Here is a 25332-nt window from a genome sequence, read left to right on the forward strand (position 1 = left end):
GGCAACAAGAACTCTACCAAGTACCAGGACATTTTTGCCAAAAACTTGGTTGGCTCTGCCAGGAGGCTGACACTTGGCCACAAGTGGATCTTCCATCAAGACAATAACCCCAAGCACTAATCAAAATCCACAACAAAATGGTTAATAGACCACAAAATCAACATTTTGTAATGTCCTTCTCAGTCTCCAGACTTGAACCCCATTGAAGACCTGTGGTTTGAATTGAAGAGGGCCGTTCATAAGAGCAGACGAAGGATCTGGAAAGATCCTGTATGGAGGAATGGTCTAAGATCCCTCCCAACGTGTTCTCCAATATCATAAAACATTTTAGAAAAAGGCTCAGGTATTGAAAACAGAGGTGCCAATAATTCTTACCACTTTTTGTTTTTAGATATATTGTTTAACACTTCTTAAGGCTAGAGGGCAGTATTTTGACGTACGGATGAAAAGCGTGCCCAAAGTAAACTGCCTGTTACTCAGGCCCAGAAGCTAGGATATGCATATAATTGGTAGATTTGGATAGAAAACACTCTACAGTTTCTAAAACTGTTAAGATAATGTCTGAGTATAACAGAACTGATTTGGCGAAACCCCAAGGACAAACCATCCAGGGGGAAAAGAATTGAGGTCATAGGATTTCCCAATGGTTTTCTATTGGAAACCCTATTTATTAGGAACCTGGTTGCAGTCCCTATGGCTTCCACTAGATGTCAAAAGTCTTTAGAAATTGGTCGATGTTTTTCTTTTGAGAAATGAAGAAGTAGTGCTATTCATTCCATGTGTCACTCTGAAGGTCCCTACTATTTTTGTGCGTGTGAACAGGAGCGCGCTCCGTGTCATTTTTCTCCGGCATTGGAAACAGATTATCCCGGCTTAAATTTTATCGATTATTTACATTTTAGGATACCTGAGGTTGGATTAGGAACGTTGTTTGAAATGTTTGGACCAAGTTTGCAGGGAACTTATTAGATACTTTGTAGTCATGTTGGGCGAGTTGGAACCGGTGTATTTCTGAATCAAATGCGCCAAATAAATGGACATTTTGGGGATATAAAGAAGGAATTTATCGAACAAAATGACCATTCATTGTGTCACTGAGACATTTGGGATTGCAAAAAGAAGAAGATCTTCAAAGGTAAGGCATTTATTATATCGTAATATCTGACTTTTGTGTCGCATCTGCCTGGTTGAAAAATTATTTTCATGTGTTTGTAAGCGGGGTGCTGTCCTCAGATAATCGCATGGTCTGCTTAAATAAATTTTAAAAAAAATCGGCCAATTAATCGGTATCGGACTTTTTTTGGTCCTCCAATAATCGGTATCGGCGTTGAAAAATCATAATCGGTCAACCACTAAAAGGTAGAGTTAAAAGATTCTAGCTACATGGGTGGTGCCATAGAGTTATATTAGAAGTGCCCATCCAAGAAGGCTCAAGGTCATTGGCCACAGATAAAATGAAATCAAATCACATTATATGTACAGTACCTTTGATTGGACTGATCATGTCAACATCATACTTTCAACATCTTAGCTATCAGTCAATCTACTGGCAAATCCTTTTTAATCCTTGTCATATGAAGAGAAATAATGAAGAGAAATTACAGATAAAACGTATCGGTGCTCATCGGCCATAAACATTACACAACAAGCAAATTACACCACAAATTCAACAATGAGTGGTTTGGAAGGAATCAGTGACAGTGGCAAACTGCAAGCATTGCAAAGCAATCACTTGCCTGCTATTCAGTGGAGTGGTTGTGTGGTCCCTTATCTCGGATGATCTTTCCAAGTTTAAAATGATAAACATTCAACATTGGCCATGCTGTCAATGAAGCATGATTTGTGCCGCGCTCAAAACAACTGTTAACTTGACTTCAGTGAGTTCAAGACAACTGGGAAGTAGGGAATAAACAGGCTCCGACTGGGAAAATACGTTTTGAATGGTTATCCACACTGGAGTTGTAAATCCGGCCTCTTTCTAGAGCTACGACCTGAAGATCAATGACGTCATCATGAATGGACCCTGTTTTTTCCCCAAGTTCCCAGTTGTTTTGAAAGCACCATAAAGTCAGAGAATGCCAGACTTTGATGACAAAATTGCCCACGAAGGACCACCTTCCTGTTCAAGTGAGCACAGCACAACAAGGTGAGTCCAAAAATGTATTGTATGCTGCTGCATAAATTATGTAATATGCCAGGGAGATATGTATACTGTAGCTAAGAAAGTAATACTAAGTGTATGTTGTGTAGTAAGCTGTTAGTAGCCCATGTGCCTCACCCTAATAATTTGGTCTATTTACCCCTCTTCATTTCGCCTACTGTTCTGACTTGGTGGTGCACATGTAGCCTATAACCTGTTTTAGAGAAATGTAATCATCGAATATTATTAGAGCTTTTATTGTCTGGTTATATGCCGCCTTTATTCATCCTACGGTTCTGACTTGGTGTAAAGGGAGAGCACTGTAAGAACGGCTCATGTTCTGAATTCTGTCGCTGTACATTTCAAAAGTGCTAAACAAATAGTTATTTTGACTTTCTCCGTCCTAGCTCACTCATTAATGTCTTAATCGAAATTACGCATTGCCTCTTATCCGCTTGTCATCCCCTTATGCCATAGTTTGTAATCTCAATTGTCATTAGAAACCACATTTGTTTAAGCAAGTCAGCCATATAAGCTATGTTTTAAAAGGCAGTAAATGAGGCTGAATGAACTGTTTCGCTGCCAGACAAGGCTCCGCTGACAGCCAGGTGTAGCAGTGGTAGATGTTGGGACTGCTGTTGGGAAAGCTTTATGTAGGCCCTAACAGTTTGTGGGCACCATTTGTCACCGGTATAGTGCAATTAATATATTGTTTAGTGTTGTTCTGTAGTGGCTTTGCTGGCATGCATCCCACTTTCTTTCTTTTTTGCCCCACCAAGATTTACATGCTAAAATCGCCACTGAATTGTGTACATTTTGCCATGTCTAATGTGTATTCATGCGATATTTGAGTGACTAATAAATTACAACAATGCCTCTGGGCTAAAAAAAAAAAATGTAAACAGCTGACGTGGGCTTGTTGATCTGGACATTTCGGACAACCTAAATAGCTCTCTAAGGTATGCAATGACTGACATGACAAGAGGAACTTATGATGCACTACCCAATTTCGAAATCTCACCTTATGCATTCTACTATTACAACTTTCAAGAGTAAGCTTATAAAGCCTGAGTTCCTTTGAGAAAAAAAACTACACTGCAATGCAGGAAATGTTCAACTTGTAGTGAATTTGAGGTTGAAAAAAGCTTCTGAAGTTTGTAATTTGCACTTTTTTCCCTTACGAAAAATGTGCCAACCCCTACAAAAATGTCCATTAATTATAATCAACATAATATTTTGCATTTCCTGTTGCTGCAGGATTATTTTCCTGCTGTAGCAAACTGTCTCACATTAAGATCCCAGATCTGTACAGACTTTTATCCGCAACAAAGTCAGTCTGATGGAAACACCTCTGGTGGTAAAATGTCAATTTTTTTTCATACAAATTCTATAATATTCACATGAAAATCTGTACCAAATTGGACGGAAATCTAGCTAAAGATTAAGATATGAACACAACAGTTCCCTCTTTTGTCCTCCTGTCATCCCGTCATCTCCCTCCTCCAGCGTCTGGTGAGGCAGGTGGTGGAATAGAGAGATAGAGAAAGAGAGTGCGCACCCGAGAGGAAAAAAAAGAGAGATCCATCAATCCCCACCGAGACTGGAGAAATGAGGCACACAGAGGGGGGGGGGGGGGGGGGGGGGTGACGAATGAGTGAGATGGAGAGAAGGGGGGGGGGGGATGAGTTTATCAGAGAGACAGACACGTCACAGGGTCCAGATGAACATGATGCTGCCAGTGACACGGTGACACAGCTAAAATATGCCCAACTGACCATGACAGTGTAAACCAACTGTTATACAGGCTTGGGAGTTCATCAAGTTCCACATTTTATATGTGCTGGTGCCGCACCATGAATTGCACCTGAACATTTCTCAGAACTATGGCACACAGTTTTTCCTGGGTCATATCACATGGTGAGAAAAAAATCCTGGCAAAACATAAACATCGCACAAATATATTTCCATTATACATGTTTTTTTTGTGAGCTATGTCAGTAAAATATAGACTGAGGTGATACCCAACCCTATACTTCCAAGGGGGCCAAAACGACTGAGCCATATGCTTACTGTGAAAGCCAATTTATGCTTGATCCAAAGATGTGGTCGGAGGCTTCGTATGGAAGGTGTGACGTAATTGCGGAGCCTCCGGAGGCATGCAGAGGCCAAATCAAATTTTGTAAAAATGCGGATGGCGCCGTATAGCTCCGCATTTACATGATTGGTTGACGGTAGGTGGGGGCGGTACGTGCTGTATAAACACTAACTCACTTCCTTGACAACCTCCTTCACAATAGCTCTGCTCTGCTCCGCTAAGCACAAGAAGTATGAAAGCCCTGAAGTTTGCGGAGAGCGGCATCGCAGTAAATGGTGTACAGCCAATTCCGACAACAGATTGACCATGCAACGCCTTTAAGTCAGATCTGTATCTGAGAATCCTTTTGACAAAGACACACTTGTTTTGCCTGTGGCCCCCCTGTCTGGGGACATATACGACATGATGTCTTATATGACATATGCCAGCTAGTCTATGTATACAGAACGTACACAGCTCGAGAAGCCAACACATTCAGTACATCAGGGTCATACTATGCCCATTCAACCGTCCCCAACCTTGCTCTCTGACAGGTCAACATGACATCCTTACTATAACAGACACATCAGTTCACACCCCTTGGAGCACAAAATGTCAGCCTGTAGTCATGGCAACAGCATATTAACATGTACCCTTGGCTTCTGGTGTTGAGAGGCTGAGGCGAGTCGTTACAACCCACGCATTCCATAGTGCTGTGATGCACCTAGTTAGTGTTTGTGTGAAAGACAGGGCCAAGACGGTACACACCAATTCACACATAATTGAGACGGACAATTCAATTAAGCCTGAATTACAGCTTTGTGATCTTGTGATTCATCAGCATTGTTCCAAGAAGACACACAGTAAGAAACACTGACTGAGAGGCAGACACGTACAGCTCAAACACACGACTGACAATGGTCACCATCTAGCTACCACTAACCAATCTATGGTGTGATGTCTGGCATCACACGACTACATGGTGAATAACTCAGCTGAAGGAACACACAGATAAAACAGGAAATAGATCAGACACAGCTGACCAAAGCTTTGCCCTGACCTGGAGCAAATTGTGTTCCCACATAGCGTACGCCTCCAGGACGGAAGACGATTGATGGAAAAATGAATAGAGAGCAAATTGTGAGCAGCGTCCAAAGGTTATCTATTTATTGTGCCTAGCACTAATTAAACTTCGAGCAGAGGAGTTTCCATCTAAAACCAAGAAGACCTCATACACTACCGTTCAAAAGTTTGGGGTCACTTAGAAATGCCCTTGATTTTGAAAGAAAAGCAAAATAATGTGTCCATTCAAATAACATCAAATTGATCAGAAATACAGTGTAGACATTGTTAATGTTGTAAATGACTATTGTAGCTGGAAACGGCAGATTTTTAATGGAATATCTAGATCGGCATACAGACCCATTATCAGCAACCATCACTCCTGTGTTCCAACGGCACGTTGTGTTAGCTAATCCAAGTTTATTATTTTAAAAGGCTAATTGATCATTAGAAAACCCTTTTGCAATTAAGTTAGCGCAGCTGGAAACTGTTGTCCTGATTAAAGTATCAGCATTCAGCATCAGCGGATTCGATTACAGGCTCAAAATGGCCAGGAACAAAGACTTTCTTCTGAAACCCGTCAGTCTATTCTTGTTCTGAGAAATGAAGGTGAGGCGTCTGTTTCTCAAACTAGACACTAATGTACTTGTCCTCTTGCTCAGTTGTGCACCGGGGCCTCCCACTCCTCTTTCTATTCTGGTTAGAGCCACTTTTCGCTGTTCTGTGAATGGAGTAGTACACAGCGTTGTACGAGATCTTCAGTTCTTGGCAATTTCTCGAATGGAATAGCCTTCATTTCTCAGAACAAGAATAGACTGACGAGTTTCAGAAGAAGGTTCTTTGTTTCTGGCCATTTTGAGCCTGTAATCGAACCCACAAATGCTGATGCTCCAGATACTCAACTAGTCTAAGGCCAGTTTTATTGCTTCTTCAATCAGGACAACAGTTTTCAGCTGTGCTAACTTAATTGCAAACTGGTTTTCTAATGATCAATTAGCCTTTTAAAATTATAAACTTGGATTAGCTAACATAACGTGCCATTGGAACACAGGAGTGATGGTTGCTGATAATTGGCCTATGCATAATGTATGCATAATGTAGATATTCCATAAAAAATCTGCCGTTTCCAGCTACAATAGTCATTTACAACATTAACAATGTCTACACTGTATTTCTGATCAATTTGATGTTATTTTAAATGGACAGAAAATGTGCTTTCCTTTCAAAAACAAAGGCCTTTCTAAGTGACCCCAAACTTGTGAACGGTAGTGTATATAGAGGCCATTTATTTCATATGATGCAAGAGACATTGGATTAGGATTATGCATTTTCACTATAAACTGATAATTACAATGCCATAATAACGCTATAACTAACAGCTCTATATTATAATGGAATCTAGAATCATCAACACTATATATAATATGAAGACTAGAATCATCAACAGTATAATAAGAAGACTAGAATCATCAACAGTATAATATGAAGACTAGAATCATCAACAGTATAATAAGAAGACTAGAATCATCAACAGTACAATAAGAAGACTAGAATCATCAACAGTACAATAAGATTAGAATCATCAACAGTATAATAAGACTAGAATCATCAACAGTATAATATGAAGACTAGAATCATCAACAGTATAATATGAAGACTAGAATCATCAACAGTATAATAAGAAGACTAGAATCATCAACAGTATAATAAGAAGACTAGAATCATCAACAGTATAATATGAAGACTAGAATCACCAACAGTATAATATGAAGACTAGAATCATCAACAGTATAATATGATTAGAATCATCAACAGTATAATATGATTAGAATCATCAACAGTATAATATGATTAGAATCATCAATAGTATAATATGACTAGAATCATCAACAGTATAATATGATTAGAATCATCAACAGTATAATATGATTAGAATCATCAACAGTATAATATGATTAGAATCACCAACAGTATAATACGATTAGAATCATCAGCAGTATAATGAGACTAGAATCATCAACAGTATAATATGAATAGAATCATCAACAGTATAATATGATTAGAATCATCAACAGTATAATAAGTTGACTAGAATCATCAACAGTATAATAAAATGACTAGGATCATCAACAGTATAATATGATTAGAATCATCAATAGTATAATATGATTAGAATCATCAGCAGTATAATATGACTAGAATCATCAACAGTATAATATGATTAGAATCATCAACAGTATAATGAGACTAGAATCATCAACAGTATAATAAGAAGACTAGAATCATCAACAGTATAATATGATTCGAATCATCAACAGTATAATATGACTAGAATCATTAACAGTATAATATGATTAGAATCATCAGCAGTATAATGAGACTAGAATCATCAACAGTATAATATGATTAGAATCATCAACAGTATAATAAGATGACTAGAATCATCAACAGTATAATAAAATGACTAGGATCATCAACAGTATAATAAGAAGACTAGAATCATCAACAGTATAATATGATTAGAATCATCAACAGTATAATATGATTAGAATCATCAGCAGTATAATATGACTAGAATCATCAACAGTATAATATGATTAGAATCATCAACAGTATAATATGATTAGAATCATCAATAGTATAATATGATTAGAATCATCAACAGTATAATATGATTAGAATCACCAACAGTATAATATGATTAGAATCATCAACAGTATAATATGATTAGAATCATCAACAGTATAATATGATTAGAATCATTAACAGTATAATATGATTAGAATAATTAACAGTATAATATGATTAGAATCATCAGCAGTATAATGAGACTAGAATCATCAACAGTATAATATGAATAGAATCATCAACAGTATAATATGATTAGAATCATCAAAGGTATAATAAGAAAACTAGAATCATCAAAGGTATAATATGATTAGAATCATTAACAGTATAATATGATTAGAATCATTAACAGTATAATATGATTAGAATCATCAGCAGTATAATGAGACTAGAATCATCAACAGTATAATATGATTAGAATCATCAAAGGTATAATAAGAAAACTAGAATCAAAGGTATAATATGATTAGAATCATCAACAGTATAATATGATTAGAATCATCAACAGTATAATACGATTAGAATCATCAACAGTATAATCTGATTAGAATCATCAGCAGTATAATGAGACTAGAATCATCAACAGTATAATATGATAAGAATCAGCAACAGTATAATATGACTAGAATCGTCAACAGTATAATATAACTAGAATCATCAACAGTATAATAAGACTAGAATCATCAACAGTATAATATGACAAGAATCATCAACAGTATAATATGACTAGAATCATCAACAGTATAATATGACTAGAATCATCAACAGTATAATATAGCTAGAATCATCAACAGTATAATATAGCTAGAATCATCAACAGTATAATGAGACTAGAATCATCAACAGTATAATGAGACTAGAATCATCAACAGTATAATATGATTAGAATCATCAACAGTATAATATGATTAGAATCATCAACAGTATAATATAGCTAGAATCATCAACAGTATAATATAGCTAGAATCATCAACAGTAGAATGAGACTAGAATCATCAACAGTATAATATGATTAGAATCATCAACAGTATAATATGATTAGAATCATCAGCAGTGGCCACAAGGAATTCTTCTAATCATATCTAGCAGCCTCATACTGGATATAATGACTGTAGTTGGAGGGATTATGAAGAGAGACTATTGGAAAAACACACACAAGAGGCAAGCAACAGGGCCTGACAATCCTAACTATGCAAACAAGCTTTCAGTCTAGCATTACATCACGTGTGTGTGTCTGTCTGTGTGTGTGTGTGTGTGTGTGTGTGTCTACTTCCATCAACAATACTGTCAACGGAGCTCTCTGTCTGTCTCTCTCTAACACATCTTACAAACAGCCATGACACTCCTAGACCAGAACGCTGAGAATATAATAACTCACTGCCCTGGAACAAATGTAATTCACTTCTTTTTTTTTCTTTTTTCTCAGGAGTCTCAGGAGAATTAAAAACAATTCAATTACACTAGCTCCCCGATGCCATACAATCAGAGAATCCTAATGATTTTCCCTCAATCTTTTTCGTCTTAACACAGGACCAATCAAATCAGACCCAATCAGAGAGACTGATGGTTATTGGTTGGTCTTAGCTTGGAGGGCGGGGTCAGGTCAGTTGACACCCCAGGCAGAGTAGGAAATGGGTTTGTACAGACAGACAACAGACATTTAGATGCACAAATACACATACATATTGTAAAACAGAGACATAGAAGCACGCACACAGACACACCTGACCTACAGTACCTGTACCCAGCCACACCTTATAATACACAAGAGGCAGGCAACAAAGATGATATGAGTGGGTAGGTTTCTGAGAAAAGATCCAAGACCCATATTACATAATGATAACCTTGTTAGCTAGTCTTCACTTCCAAATGACCCCAACAGTGCCTTTCTCTTCGAGCAGGAGGGGAAGATCGAACAGTAAGTAGCACATTGTCAGCAGACAGACGGACCCCCCGCACACACACACACAACACATACACACACTTTGCCTAGAAGGCAGACAGCTTAATGTCAACGTAAAGATCCTGGAAAGCACACAGACAGATACTCCATAAGAAGAGCTCAGCTTGCCAAACTGTCATCCGTCACATATACAATACCATACCCAGAACACCACATTGCATTGAATCACATGATCTGTTCTAGAATGAGAACATGACAAAAGAACACTATCGATCACAATCCCCATCAGACAGACATGGCTGTTGTTGTATACTGAATATCTGTGTAGAGAACGTACACCATGCAGGATCACGTCATGTCTGGCATTCAATGCTCTGATCGTCCGTGAACCTTTGAAGAATTGGTCTGTGCGGTGTGAAACTTCACTGTCTTGTTAGTGTTGATTATTCACTGCTATACGTCATTGTTGGTTCTAAACATGGGGTACTAGTAACCACAGACCATATATAGGTGCTATATAATATCAGCCTATCTAGTGTTCTATATCTATGCTAGTACCCCTGAGGATACCCGGATTAAGCCTTGTTAAACCAGCCTGATCTCGAGAGCAGCTCAAAGGAAAGTGAAACTTAACGTGAGCATAGCAGTCAGCCTGGTTTCATAACGCTAACCTGGCCTATTCACAGAGTGTACAACGTGGGGAAGACTCATAAGAGAAGGGCTGCGACCCAAATTATTATTATAAATTGTGTGGTTAACTGTATAGATAAAAGGCAACATTGTGCTGCCCTCTTCATTGACCTGTCGAAGGCATTCTCGATACTGTAGATCACTCGTTGCTAATTCAGAAGCTTTCCTCAATTGGCCTAGACCAGGCTGCATGTAACTGTCTTAACAATGACTTGACGGATAAAACTCAATGCATATCTACTGATGGCGTTAAATCAGGTTTCCTGGATATTATGAAAGGTGTCCCGCAGGGCTCGATTCCGGGTCCTATACTTTTTACATTAACAATATTGACATGTCTGTAAAAGAATTGTAACCTGCACTTGTATGCCGATGATACTGTTGCATATGCTATTGCCCCCACGGTTGATCAGGCTCCATCTGAACTACAGTCTGCCTTCATCGTATTACAGAAAAACTTTATTGACCTGAAATTAGTGTTGAACGCAAGTAAAACATGTTGTTCTCTAGAGCGCATGAAAACAACTCTGATGATTTATGAATATGTACTTTATATGTCTACATTGATCGTGTCCCTGTTTACAAATATCTGGGCACTTGGAATGATGAAAAGCTGGTTTTTAGTAACATTTTACTGCAGTGGCCAGATTAGGGTCACACAGAGTGTTTCTCAGTAATCTTGAACAAATCTACTTTGAAACAAAAGTATACACCTCACACACATGGTTACGGGCTTACAAAATATGACACCTGTACCATGTCAGATACAGAGTTGAAACGTATAACATTTTGAGTTTGCATCCCAATATTACACTTTATATAGATCACAGAAGACTGAAATATAACAAAACCGTTTAACATAGAAACACCGGAATTTCAGTGGGTTTTCAGAAATAATGTTTAGTAATGATGAAATGATGAAAAATATGAATAACATTACACCCATGGGGCCAATAGAGGGCAATTTGGTGATTTGACTGCAGGAAAGGGTTTAAAAACCATATCGATGAGTTCGTTAAGAAGCTAAGAATAAAATGGGCTTCTTCTATAACAACAGGTCCTGCCTGCCTGCTAAATAGAAGAACGCAGATTATTCAGTCAACGTTCCTATGGCAACATCATCTATATGAACGCAGCTGCCGCTTCATTGAAGCTGTTAGATGCAGTTTATCATAGCGCAACAATTTTAGTACTCACCACTGCATTCTCTACCAGTAAGTTGGTTGACCCACTTTGATGTCACGTAGGTTGATACATTGCTATCTTTTCATTTATAAAGCCCTTTTACAAAAAGCTCCACTGTATCTAACATCGTTACTAAACTTTAGACATAAGAGTTACCACACCCGGTCTCAGGGACGTCTAACTCTGGAAATTCCTTTGGTCTCTACTGAGTTGAGTAAATCAGCTTTTAGCTTTTATGCACCTTATTTGTGGAACAATCTTCAATTTGATGTTCTGGTCCCTCTAGGGCAATTCAGAAGGCTGATTGAGGACCTTATTACTGATTAATGTGTTTGTTTTTATGTCCTTGTTTCTCTTTCGGCTTGCATTTTGTATTTATAGTTTGATGTGTGTATTTTCTGTAATTTATGTAATTCAGGGTTCATCTGTAAAATAGACCTTGGTCTCAGTATGACTCCCTGATAAAATAAAGGTGAAATATTTTTTTTTAATGGCACCCTATTCCCTATATAGTGCACTAATTTTGACCTGGGTCTCGTTTCCCAAAGCCTTCGTAGCGTTAAGACCATCGTTAGAACCGAGGTGTACCCCTGAGCCTTCGTTAGTAACGTGGCTCTTTAAACCTTCGCACATCTATGATTGATCCAGACCACTCATAGAGCAGCCAAAGTGCATCATTAGATGCTTTTTTGCCCTTCCTCATCACTATTTATTCACAGAAGATCTCAGCTAAACATAGAATCAATATGTTTATGCTATCTGTCTGACTGTGACTGCCAATATCTTCAGAACGAAGTTGACTACCAATACAAAGTTGCCAAAGTATTGGCAGTTGTTACAACAAGTGAAAGATAAAATGAAAACTGAGATGATGGCATGAAAATATAGGCTACACAGGCCTACATAGGCTATTTCAATCCTATTTAAATAAATGTCATGTTCAATCAATTTAGTTTTTGTAACTACGCTACAGTTTTTCATTTTTGCCTCAATCCGTTTCATGATGTTTTAAAACATGTGCACAATGATGTGCCCAATCTGTTATTCAGTGCACTATTATTGGGTAAGCATAATAAACTGCCTCAATAGCCTATTTACAGCGTAGCCTAGTGGTTAGAGCGTTGGACTAGTAACCGAAAGGTTACTAGTCGTTCTGCCCCTGAACAAGGCAGTTAATTAACCCACTGTTCCTAGGCCGTCATTGAAAATAAGAATTTGTTCTTAACTGACTTGCCTAGTTAAATAAAAATAAATATATAAAACAGCCATAGGTGGTAATTTCTCTCTAGGTCAGGAGCTGATCTGTCATCAGTATTGTGGAATAATGTTAAAGTACGTTTTGAATGGAGAAAGCTGATCCGAGAGCAGCTTTTCTTATTTTGACCCACTCTACGTGATTCTTGTTTGGGAAACACTTAAAAAGTATTCTCTGGTACTTTTGTATACTTTCTAGTCAGTATTTGTCCCAGAAAATTGCATACTAAGTCACAAATGTGCAGATGTGGGCATCCTATTATTGCTCTGCTCTCTCTACTGTGTGTGCCTCATGCTACCTGTCACTCAAATGCCGGGGGGCTGATTGGCTGAAACTCTAATTGCTAGTTGGCTGGCCCACACGGGGGTAAATGTCAAGAAAATGGTGCCACACAGCTTCTGGAAAACAGTTGCTTTCAAACTAGGGATTTCTTGGCTAATTGAGGTAAGACAGTAATTCTGCTCATAGAACTACACATTGACACATCCAGCCCAAAGTGGGAGGTTTAGAAAACACTTACTAGTCGCCAAAGTACAGGATAATGTCTTTAAGTTACATGCAACTGGGAAATTAGGCCCTGATCCCTATGGGCCCTGGTCAAAAGTAGTGCGCAGGGTGCCATTATGGACGCGGCCTTGGCCTAATGGCCAGTTGCACTTGAGGGGGTACTCTCTGGGCAGAACAACATGTAACGGGGCCTGGGTTACAGTAACATAAAAAGGTTGAGACTGTTGGCTGAGTGAATATCAACAGAGGTCATTTATTAGAAGCTGAAGGTTAACCTCCAAGCCCTGCTTTCTATTTTACTGGAAAAGTTGTCTCCTCTAACTTCTGTTCACCAGAATGAAATAAAAAGCCCCTTTGTCTCCTCTCCCTCTTCCTCTTTACAGAGTGGCTTCTGTAGGGCAAGCATGTACAGTCAGCGCCACTAAAATAGTTTATTTTCTTCTTTCCTTCATCTTTTTATATCTCCATCCTTTGTTTTGGCAGACCGCCATTCAAGTCTTTTCCTTGTTATTTATTTCGGCCTCCTTTCTCTCGCTCTTGCGGTTTGCCTCTGTGTTGCCGTGGTGACTGTAGGCGGCTGTGCATTGAAACAGTGCTAGGAGAAGTGTCTGGTATGGACTAACCACTATGTTCTGACACACAGTTGTAACCTGCCGTGTGTCTTTCTCCATACATTCAACAACAACAACATGCACATTCAAATTGCTGCCGTTAAGCCAGTACATCATAACAAAGATACATTTGAAGCCTCCAAGAGTCATCCAACAGCCACCCAAGAAAGGAGTTGAGATGCATCCTGTCTGCCTACTGTGCAAAGAACATACGATGCTGGTAACAACAAGGTTGTTTGTTTGATTCTTACGTGTGCCATATCCTGAATATTTTGTATGTGTCACTGTTAACTGACAGTTCTGTAAGTCGCTTTGGGTAAAAGTGTCTGCTAAATTACCATACGATCGTACCACGCTCAAAGTCACTTAGGTCACCCGTTTTGCCCATTCTAACTTCCTGTGAACGGGGTGGTGTACCTAATAAACGGGCCAAAATATTGAAGAACCATCTAAGACACGACTTGAGAAATATCCTGTACAGTATGTACTTCGTCCTGTATGAAGAACATATCACAGAGCATGTGGCATTCTGGGTTATAACACAGACTGGGAAACATTACATCCCAGTGCCTTGATATCCATTGAATTAATTTCCGCAGGCCCTTTCTTCATAGGCTGGTGAGTCTAATGTGGAGACTGATGTCGTCCAAAATGGCACCCTATTCTATAGTGCACAACCTTGGACCAGAGCCCAGTCAAAAGTAATGCACTGTATTGGAATAGGGTGCCATTTCAGACGCAGCCTTTCATGTTGTTCGGTCATAGCCCTGCTGAAGGAGGCATGGCAACCAGGTCTCTAAGCACCCTGTGACTGAAGCTGAGGGCTGAGGCCAGGGCTACATGATGATGGTAGTGGAGGAGGGGCCAGAGGAGGAGGGGGGAGGACGGGGGGGAAGAGGCGAGAGGAGGGTGGGGGGGGGACATGTGTAACATGCTGGGAGGCTGGGAGCATGATGGCTGCTGCTGGGAGACTGTGGTGAAAATGTGTGTGTGTGTGTGTGTGTGCGTTTCTTCGTGCGTGTGTGTCTTTCCTCTGAATCCACTCATCAGTAGAATGTTTTTGTAGTTCCCCTGCATGTTTGTGTTCAGTTTGTTCAGTTTTCCAAATAGCCTATATCTGTTACGTAGGCAAGGAGACACACTTTATTGTCCTCACACAGAAAGTTAACGCTTTTTAAAAACAATTCCTCCGTCAATTCGAAAAATCTTTCCAACATTCTCCCCATTGATAACCACCAAGCCTCGGTGTGAAATAGTAAATTGTTCCGTATCTCCACACAATAATGCGAACAGACGTGTGCGTACTGGATGTGATTTGATTTTAAATCGAAGTTACCTGCTGCAGTATATCTCCGAGTTCTGCGCTCAGCTCTTTTGCTGCCAGTTGCTCTCTGTATATCATACAACGCGTCCATATGGCCGAGGGAGACACAATAACTAGGAGGCCTGCCTGCCGTCCCACCATAGACGGAGCCCCATATGTGCAAAAGCCCACCATTCTATCCCACTAGCCTATAGTGTGCGGTGTATTTTGCAGAAGCATAGCAGGCCTAGCCATTCACCGTGACTCAAATGCAACGGTCAAGTGCAGCCTTTTCCCACGATCTAAGGGCGCCCTCTCATTGTTTGAATTTTATCTATTAAAAATAATTTTAGAAACATTTTCATTTCGATTTTTCAGGTTAACCACATTACAATGATATTAGAATATTTTATTTATCAAATGAAAAACAAAATCTGTATAGATCTTTTTTCACCAGGCTTTTTGAAATTCTCCCGGCGACCCCATTTTCATATCAGGCTACCCCACACGGGGTCGCAACCCCGAGTTTGGGAACCGCTGGTATAAGGATAATGAAACTGTAAGACTGACATACTTGTCAATGAAAAATATGATTTGCAAAAATAAATTCTGCGTGTCAAGTTATATCCAAATACTGTAATGGATATTATTTATCATCTACTATTCCTTCTAATCAACACTAAATGGTGTATCTGATCTATTGGTGACAAAAAAAAATGTTCTCATGGTATTTCGCAGAAAATGTTGATTTTGCATGAATGACTCAGGGGTGAAAGATGTGTTTAACTCCAATGAACGCAAAATCAAACGTTCTGAGTATAAGACAAGGGGCATTACACGTGTTATTAGTCTAGAGTTTTTAAAATATACCACTTACATCTGACAAAAATGCACCAAAGTGATTGAAAACAGCTGTAATGGTGTAGCTCATGGGGTTGCTGCTGTGCTCTTCTCTCTCAATCTGTGTGTTTGTGTTTACATGTGTGTATATGTGTTTCTCCTGTGTTTGTGTTTACATGTGTGTGTATATGTGTTTCTCCTGTGTTTGTGTTTACATGTGTGTGTATGTGTTTCTCCTGTGTGTGTGTATTTACATGTGCGTGTATGTGTTTCTTCTGTGTGTGTGTGTTTACATGTGTGTATATGTGTTTCTCCTGTGTGTGTGTGTTTACATGTGTGTGTATGTGTTTCTCCTGTGTTTGTGTTTACATGTGTGTGTATATGTGTTTCTCCTGTGTTTGTGTTTTACATGTGTGTGTATATGTGTTTCTCCTGTGTTTGTGTTTACATGTGTGTGTATGTGTTTCTCCTGTGTGTGTGTATTTACATGTGTGTGTATGTGTTTCTCCTGTGTTTGTGTGTTTACATGTGTGTGTATATGTGTTTCTCCTGTGTGTGTGTTTACATGTGTGTATATGTGTTTCTCCTGTGTGTGTGTTTACATGTGTGTATATGTGTTTCTCCTGTGTGTGTGTGTGTTTACGTGTGTGTGTTTCTTCTTTCCCCAACTGTCGGGGTGGAGGGTGTCGTGGTGTCAGGGGACTTGTGAAAATGGGAGTGGGGATGTAATATAGGGTAGTGGGTATCACATGTGTGCACGTGTGCGTGTGCGTGTGTGTGTGTGTGTGTGTGTGTGTGTGTGTGTGTGTGGTGCTCTGCTCTCTCAAACTACTGGGCTTAGATGTGAGTCAAAGACAGAATTAAGAGGACGCGACAATGGAGCAGAGAGTAAAGCATGGTTCCCACTAGGGAGAACAAAGGGTGACACCACACACATCACATGACAGAGACCGGAGTTAATAATCTTGGCACTCAGAATCAAATCTCACTTGCTGTGCATGCTGGTTAAGTTCGTCACAAGAGACTCTAGAGGCAATGGTTCTGTGCTGCCCAATCTTGATTATTCCCTTGATGAACATGCATGTACAGGCCTTGTAAGGTAGATTCAGCCTACTATAGCCCTGTATGGAATTTACTGTATGTGGTGTAAGAATGCAGGCAGCCCCAGCCTACAAGTAATATGTACAGTGTAAGAATATGTAAAAATCCCAATGGACGGTCTTGTCACCACGTGGACAGCATTACTACAGATATGAGTAGTCTTTGGGGAGAAATGAAAACACAGAGATCTGGACCCGTTTCTTCCTCAGTGTCCTCCTCCTCCTCCTGCTGGGATGACCCTTTGGAATGGGCTCGTATTTATCGCAATCACTCTTGCGATGAAGACGGCTCTGGCCATTAGTGTGTGTGCGCAACATGTAAAGGTGTCACTATATGAGGGGGATGGGAGATGAAGACAATAGGGACAGGGAAGAGGGGAACTGTTCAACATTATCATTGAGAATATGCCCTTCCCCCAATTCAGTCAGCCTTCCCAATCAGTAGTAAGGGAGTACGAGACCAGAAGGCAGGCAGGCAAGGAGGGAGGGATGGAGGGGGGGGGGCAGACACGCAGGGAGGCAGGCAGGCAGTGAGGGAAGCAGGCAGTGAGGGAATCAGGCAGGAAGGGACATAGGCAGGCAGGGAAGCAGGCAGGGAGCGAGGGAGGCAGGGAGACAGGCAGGCAGGCAGGGAGGGAGGCAGTGAGGCAGGAAAACAGTCACTCATTGCTCTGTTTCCAGGGGTCCAAGGGTGTTGGAAGGGTCACAGAACGAGTCACCACTGGGGATAACAGATTCCGCCCCTCCTCCCTCTCCACTCAGAGAGACACAGCATCAGGGATGACATATGACATCACTGCTGGTGACTGTTGCAGACCCTGCCTAATCGCCCCCTGCCTGCTGTCCTTCACAGACATTGTGACCATGCTGGGGCTCTCATGACAGAATGTTACACACATGCACACAACAAGGTTCTGGGTTCAAGGTATAATGCAAACACTGCCTCCATAACCTTCATCAGACTTCCCCTGCCTGATGTAACATGGAAACCCTGCTATTATAGAAGTCAATCCAAGCATCACTGAACGTCAACTTGATAGGGAATGTCAGTTCTAGTGATATTATTTCTATGGCCTCCACAGCTTTAGGCCCCATGCCTGCTTTAGCCTGCTTTAGCATGGTGTCCATGCTGGCACAGACCCTGCTTCCAACATAGAAATACAATGGGAACGTCCATTCCAGCCACTCTCTCGTCTATAGCTTCCCTAGCCCAGCTTTCTGTAGTCGTGTCTCCATAGCCTTCCTCCCCTGCCTGCTGTAGACTTGTGTTAGCATGATGGTGACCAATGACCATGCAGACCTCTCTGCAGGCGGTTCCACTGTCACATAAGGGCTGCATCATAACACAGCATCAGATGCAGACTATTTTATGGAGAGGAGAGCAGCGGTGAGACAGAGACAAGCACACAAGGAGGAGGGGGAAATTTGAGTCTGGTTTGATCATACCACTTAAGTTTTGTCAGTAGCCAGCCCTAAACAGTTGGGTACATTCTGCAAAACCGCTTCAACTCTGAACTCTCCCTGCTTAACTAGCTTGCACACACACACACACACACACACACACACACACACACACACAGAGATAGAGGGAGAGAGAGAGAGAGAGAGAAGGGAGCTAGACGCTAGATTCAAGTTTGTGCACTCCAGCACCATGGACAGCAGCCTAAATACTACTGTAGAGAGAGGAAACTCGAAAACACAAGACTTCAATTATTCCAAGTTGTGATCGTAGGCCTGTGGCGATGATTCGTTTTATGAAAAGGTGTAACAACAGTGTCTTTCGGGATGATAATCAATAGCCAACAATTAGTCCAAATGTCAACCCAAAGAACAACAAAGCATGGGTACACCTGATTATAGCGTCATCCGATAACACAAAGCCACACAGCATTTTTAGCTTGATTCGAGAAAGATAAAGTTTAGTCATGCAAATGTCGAGAAATTATACAACTAACAACAGCTACTTCAGAAGGAAACTATCAGGACACGCGTTCTAGGCAAAAGCATGCTGCTGGAGCTATGGCTAGGCTAACACCTTACCTTTGCAGATATTTGAAATGCACCGGGTCGCATCTGAGTTGTTGATGGCTCGTGAGAGCTCTATTCCGAGAATCAGTGAGGCTGGCACATGAAACCCCGAATGGTCGCGGGGCAGCCTCGGGTGATACTGATTAGCTTCTTGCCACTGCTTCAGCGTAACCAAAACAGTTATGGTGACCTCTTTCCTTTCCGCAAAGTGACCAGTCCACAAAACCGTTACACGAAGAACTATGGAAAGGATTTAAGAAGTAAAAAATGAGTTCATAATGTCTAGCAAAATCGCAACGAAATAAAAACTCAATAAAAACTCTTAACACCTCAAAAGAAATAGTGTTGAGTCCACACGAGCTACCACGTTCAAATCGCTGTTGTCCTTTCGTTATTTTCACGTTGTTTATTTGTTTTGCTTGTGTAGCTCTCCCCTCATTCCGATATCCTCATTCAGTTGGCGATAGAAAAGTCTTAAGGCCAATTCCAGGCTCCTTTCAATGATATGTAACGCAAAAAAATATAAACGTCTCCAAAGCTGCTTATGCTAATCTCAAAATAACCTACATCAAAAGAGTCGACCAACTGTGTTTTTTTATACGGCAGTCATGCACCATCAGCATCCACTTGGATTAAGTTTGATAGGTTGTAGGCTATTGTGACTGCCTGGTATCTTCAAAATACGGACCCTACACCGATACCGCATATAAGGACAGCAAGTGTAACGGTCATGTGGGGGAAACACGACAGCTCCATATCACGAAGCTGTTATTCACCATTAAAAGGGGTCAGATTTCCAGTCGTCGGGGCTTCTTTGAGAAATAACAGTCATGGATTTGAATCTGTTATTTTTCCCCTACAAGTCTTGGCTCAACTGGTAATGTGGTCACGGGCGCTTGTGGCTGCAGTTGGTAAATCCAGGCAGCCAGCTACTGTAGCCCGTATTGCTGACACTCGGTCAGATTCTTCTGCGGGGTAGTCGCTCAATAATTTTTGATTGTCGTGTACTGCGCGTTGTAGCCTGGCTTTGTAGTCTATTTTCTTGCGCTCGCAGACCAAATTAAGATTAGTAGGCATTAAAATGATCGGCGTTGGGGGTGCTCCAATCGAAGGCGTTGAGATGGAGACGGAACAAAAACACACGAAACACGAACTCTCACTGCTGAATCCGATAAACCGCGGATGATCAGAGAGCAGTAGTCGTTAAATCAGCGGTCCTCCTATGCCCAAATGCCCATTTAGAGTATGGAAATGGTAAGACCGTGGCAAGTTGAGTCATTAAGAAATCGACTCTTGAGATTCAGGCTTCGGAAAGATGTCGATGTGGTGAGAGTTAGATTCGCCACCACTTCTGTCATTCTCATCTTCGATAGGACGACTATATAAGAAGATCTACTCATCAGTTTAATTGCCCACTTTTCATGAAGCGGTTATGAACCACTGCAATTTAATAGGCTAGACTAGCCTGGTTGCCAGTCTGTTTCCTTTGGCACATGACATGGAGTACAAGGAGTGGAATGTTAGCTAAACAGACTGGCAACCAGGCTAAGACTAGGCTACTCGCACGGCAAGTTTCTGTACACTTTGGTAGGTATTAACAGTCTGTTTCTATATTTCTGACATTTTTCACAGCAGCCCCATCAACATGTGACACACACAACTGATTGAAGTTTGTATGTTTCAGCACCACGGACAGCAGCCGCACGCATTTATAAGCGTCATAAGCCTTTCAATTCATAATGAATTATAGCCTACAACATTTATAATAATGCATAAAACATGTATATATACTTATAAGCATTTATAATGGCTTATTCATAACAGTTATTATAAAGTGTAACCGAAGTGCAAAGAGTGAGGGGAGGGCAGAGAGAGAGGAGAGAGAGAGCAGAGAGGAGAGAGAGAAGAGAGATTGCAGACAGAGAGAGAGAGAGAGAGAGAGAGCATAGAGATAGAGAACCCATACAGAAAGAGAGAGCTAGAGCAGAAGAGTGGAAACAGAGAGAGCAGACTGGGACACAAAGAACACATCCAGCCCAACCAACCAACCAACCAACGTGTCTGGGGGCCAAAACAAGCAGTGGTCCATCTGCTGGGCCTAGCTGCTTCAGGAGTTTCAGCCAGAATGGTAATCATCAGTGACTGGGCTACTTAGCGGGTGCTGAGTCCCACTGGGTAGCTAGGGTATGGCTGGGTACTGCTGAGACGGTAGATCAAATGTGCATAACCTATTACAAATTTGAACGTTGAAAGACCGCAAAATGTCTATTAGGCGGGTGCTGAGGCCCGCTGGGAAGCAGGTAGTTAGGAACGCCATTTGTATAAAGGATGGTTGGTGACGGGAAGTTGGGGGGAGGTAGAGAGGGGTATAAGATATCGCTGTCTAATTCCTTACTGTCTGTATTCCCTGATCATTTAAATTGAATCAAATATGGATCACAAAAATAGGGGTTTTCATTGAAAGACAGGAATATGCATTTGTAAAAGATGCATGGATTCTCTAAAATCTCTTCGTCCCACAAATCTGTTTACAGTAATTATAATTGCTTTAGAATTCGGCTACTTTATATGGGGCGGCAGGTATTCCAGTGGTTAAGAGTGTTGGACCAGTAACCAAAAGGTCGCGGGTTCGAATCCCTGCGCCAGCAAGGTGGAAAAATCTGCAGTTCTGCCCTTGAGCAAGGCTGTTAATGCCTAACAACAACTGTTCCGTGGATGTCAATTAAGGCAGCCCCCCAACATCTCTCTCAGAGGGGTTGGGTTAAATGTGGAAGGCACATTTTGGTTGAATGCAGTCAGTTGTGCAGCTGACTAGGTATCAGTTTTCCCTATATAGACAGACTGTACAATAAAATGAGACGATTTGGATAGCAAAGAAGGATCGGGAAAAATATGGAAAAAGCAAACGAGACAGTGTCTGGTAGAAAACATTAATTAGATTACGATCACAGACCCTTCCTCCCCCCCAGTCCATCTCACCTCACTTCCTCACCCCCAGAGCTCATCTCAGAGGGAAGAAACTTTTTTATTGCATTAATTATTCAACTTCCAAATATTACAGGAGGGAGGCTGAGATTGGGCTGTGTTGTAGTGACAAGGCTCTGTATTATTCATAGATGGAGGGAGACAGAAGGGAGGTTATTTTATTCTGTTCTGTTACTCTAGTTCGCCCCTCCACACAGACAACCCACAGGCCCCTCTAGGACTGCTTTATGGTACTGGATGTTAATTAACCTCTATGTGTGTGTGTGTCCCAAATGGCACCCTATTCCCAATGTAGTGCACTACTTTTGACCAGGGCCTATCGGGTATATAGGTCTAAAGTAGTGCACTACATAGTGTAGGGAATAGAGTGCCATTTGGGACACACACCTATGGTAATTGTTAACCTCTATGGTCCCAGGCCCCCTACACGTTGCCCAATGAGGGAACAGAATCACAGCTGGCAGTCACATGTGAGGTCAATATCTCTATATTGCACTGTGAGTGTTACATAGTGTTTCTTACAGCCACATATACTGTTTATAAATCATGCTACAATATGGCAAACATTTTATCTATTCTGTATTGAACAATATTCGAATTTAGTTCCTAATGTATACTGTGCTATTCTATATTATGTTACTGTCCCATTGTCACGCCCTGATCTGTTTCACCTGTCTTTGTGATTGTCTCCACCCCCCTCCAGGTGTCGCCCATCTTCCCCATTATCTCCTGTGTATTTATACCTGTGTCCTCTGTTTGTCCGTTGCCAGTTGGTCTTGTTTGTCAAGCTTACCAGCGTTTTCCCTGTCAGCTCCTGTTTTTTCCCACCCTCCTGGTTTTTGACCCTTGCCCCTTTTGACCTTGAACTCGCCCGCCTGACCACTCTGCCTGCCGTCCTGTACCTTTGCCTCGATCTGGTTTTCCGACCTCTGCCTGACCTGACCCTGCCTGCCATCCTGCACCGTTGCCTCTGTTGCTGTAATTAACATTGTTACTTCAACACGGTCTGCATCTGGGTCTTACCTTATCCTGATACCCATGTCCAGACCAGTAAGGAAGTGTCCTGTCCCGTCCTGTGCTGATCTGTCATGTCATATCCTGCTTTATCCTCTCCTATGCAGTCCTGTCTGAAAAGAGAACAGTATGCTGGGATGTTCCAGGAGTGACTGGCTTGTTCCAAAGAGGGTCTCTCTCTCTCGCCAAAGCAAGTGAAGTGGATAATAAACAAGAGTGAAATAAACAATATAAATTAACAGTAAACATACTCACAGAAGTTCCAAAAGAATAAAGACATTTAAAATGTCATATGTCTATATACAGTGTTGTAACGATGTGCAAATAGTACAATTGTTCTTCACTGGTTGCCCTTTTCTCACTGTGGTATTTCACCCAGTAGATATGGGAGTCCCACTCTCCCTCTCTCTCGCTCTCGCTCTCATCTTTAGTTCACAGCTTCCTTTGTGGCATGTATTTTGTATTGCAGCTGCATCAGTGGAGCATCAGTAAGGGATTAAGAGAATAAATACAGTGTCAGACAGTCAATACAGTGTGTGTGTGTGCCTGGTGTATTGTCACGTCTCACAGAGTGAGAGGGCATCAATCCCAGCAGACCCCTGGCCTCAGGGGCTCAGGCCCTCATTACATTACTCATGCTGCCTCTCTAGCTGTGTGTGTGTGTGTGTGTGTGTGTGTGTGTGTGTGTGTGTGTGTGTGTGTGTGTGTGTGTGTGTGTTTCTAAGCTGCACTCATAACCTCCCTCTGCCTCCATCCCTTCCTTGCTCACACCCTCACCCTTCAAACCCTGATGGCCGGGGGGGCTAAGGCTAACCTTTTCAGCAAACAAGAAGGTGTCCGTGTTTCTTGATTTAGAAAAACACATTTGATAGCGTTCTGATTGTTGCTTCCTTCAACCCTGGAGGAATGGGCAGGACAATTGTTGGGGTTAATGGTGTGTCCAGAGAGACAGAGAGAGATAGACAGAGAGAGACAGAGAGAGACAGAGAGAGACAGAGAGAGACAGAGAGAGACAGAGAGAGACAGATAGACACACACACATACAGAAAAGCAGGACAATAGTGGAGTTAATGTTGTTTTACCTCAGAGATATTGTGCATCCTGCTGTTTGAATTAGCTTCCTCCAAAGCCAGGTGAAAGGTGATAGTTTTCTAGGAACAGACACATGGTGAGATTTCAGCAACTAGGACAAATAGCTAGATGTGTGTGCGTACTTCTATCTCTCTCGCACGCACGCACGCACACTCTATTCTCATTACAGATCTTTTTTTGTCTTACTCCAGATGGAAATAATGACTCTATCCCCCTACCAGGACTACATCTGGCATGTTCATTAAAATGCACTCATACATTTACATGCACACTAAGGTTTCGCTATTAAACGGATTATGGCAGTAGGCAGAATATGGCATTAGTCACGTAAACACCTTACTCTGCTTATCTTAAATCGGCGTACGGTCATAATCGAAGTAAGCATACGGCGATTAAAACACCTGGATTTCTAAGCTATCGTTCAAATTATTTGGACATGTAAACGCCTTAAATCGGAGTGTATTTGAGCTGCAGATGTGGTAGCGCCTTCTTTTGAACAAGGAAGTGAGTTCGTACTTTCAGAAAAACTGAAAGTACGCATCTTAGAAACAGTTTTCACACACAAACTTTATATGTCCGAACTAGAGTTACTCATTGAGTGTCTGGCTTGCATGGAGAAAGGCATGATTTCATGTCACAACAAATTATAACCAAAACCAAACTAAACCGATTTTTTTGCGTTTCCTGAAATCATAACCTCAAAGCATTTGTCATGGCACAAGGTCCCAGAGTTTTGCCTGGTCAAGTCATGCGGTCAGGAAGAACTCCTAGCTGGCCCTACAATGGCCCGTGTACATGTTGGGATCAGACAGACAGTGACTAAAGGCCAGAGATTCAGTGCCAGACTTGTACAAAAGCTAAAGAACATACGCACATCCAGGTACCTTTTCGCAGGTGATGGAGTTATACTGTAGG

General features: G+C 41.2%; 1 protein-coding gene across 1 annotated transcript in view; it reads right to left on the bottom strand.

The window, feature by feature from the left end:
- The window catches only part of LOC139543622 (protein FAM163B-like), a 48758-nt gene extending 27899 nt beyond the window's left edge, over positions 1-20859 (bottom strand). The window contains exon 1 of the mRNA XM_071349888.1: positions 19339-20859. The gene's annotated coding sequence lies outside the window, so the exon portion shown is untranslated. The remainder of the gene's footprint in view (positions 1-19338) is intronic.
- Between the last annotated feature and the right edge of the window lie 4473 nt (positions 20860-25332).

Source organism: Salvelinus alpinus, chromosome 18 (assembly GCF_045679555.1).
Source record: "Salvelinus alpinus chromosome 18, SLU_Salpinus.1, whole genome shotgun sequence".
Classification (NCBI taxonomy): domain Eukaryota; kingdom Metazoa; phylum Chordata; class Actinopteri; order Salmoniformes; family Salmonidae; genus Salvelinus; species Salvelinus alpinus.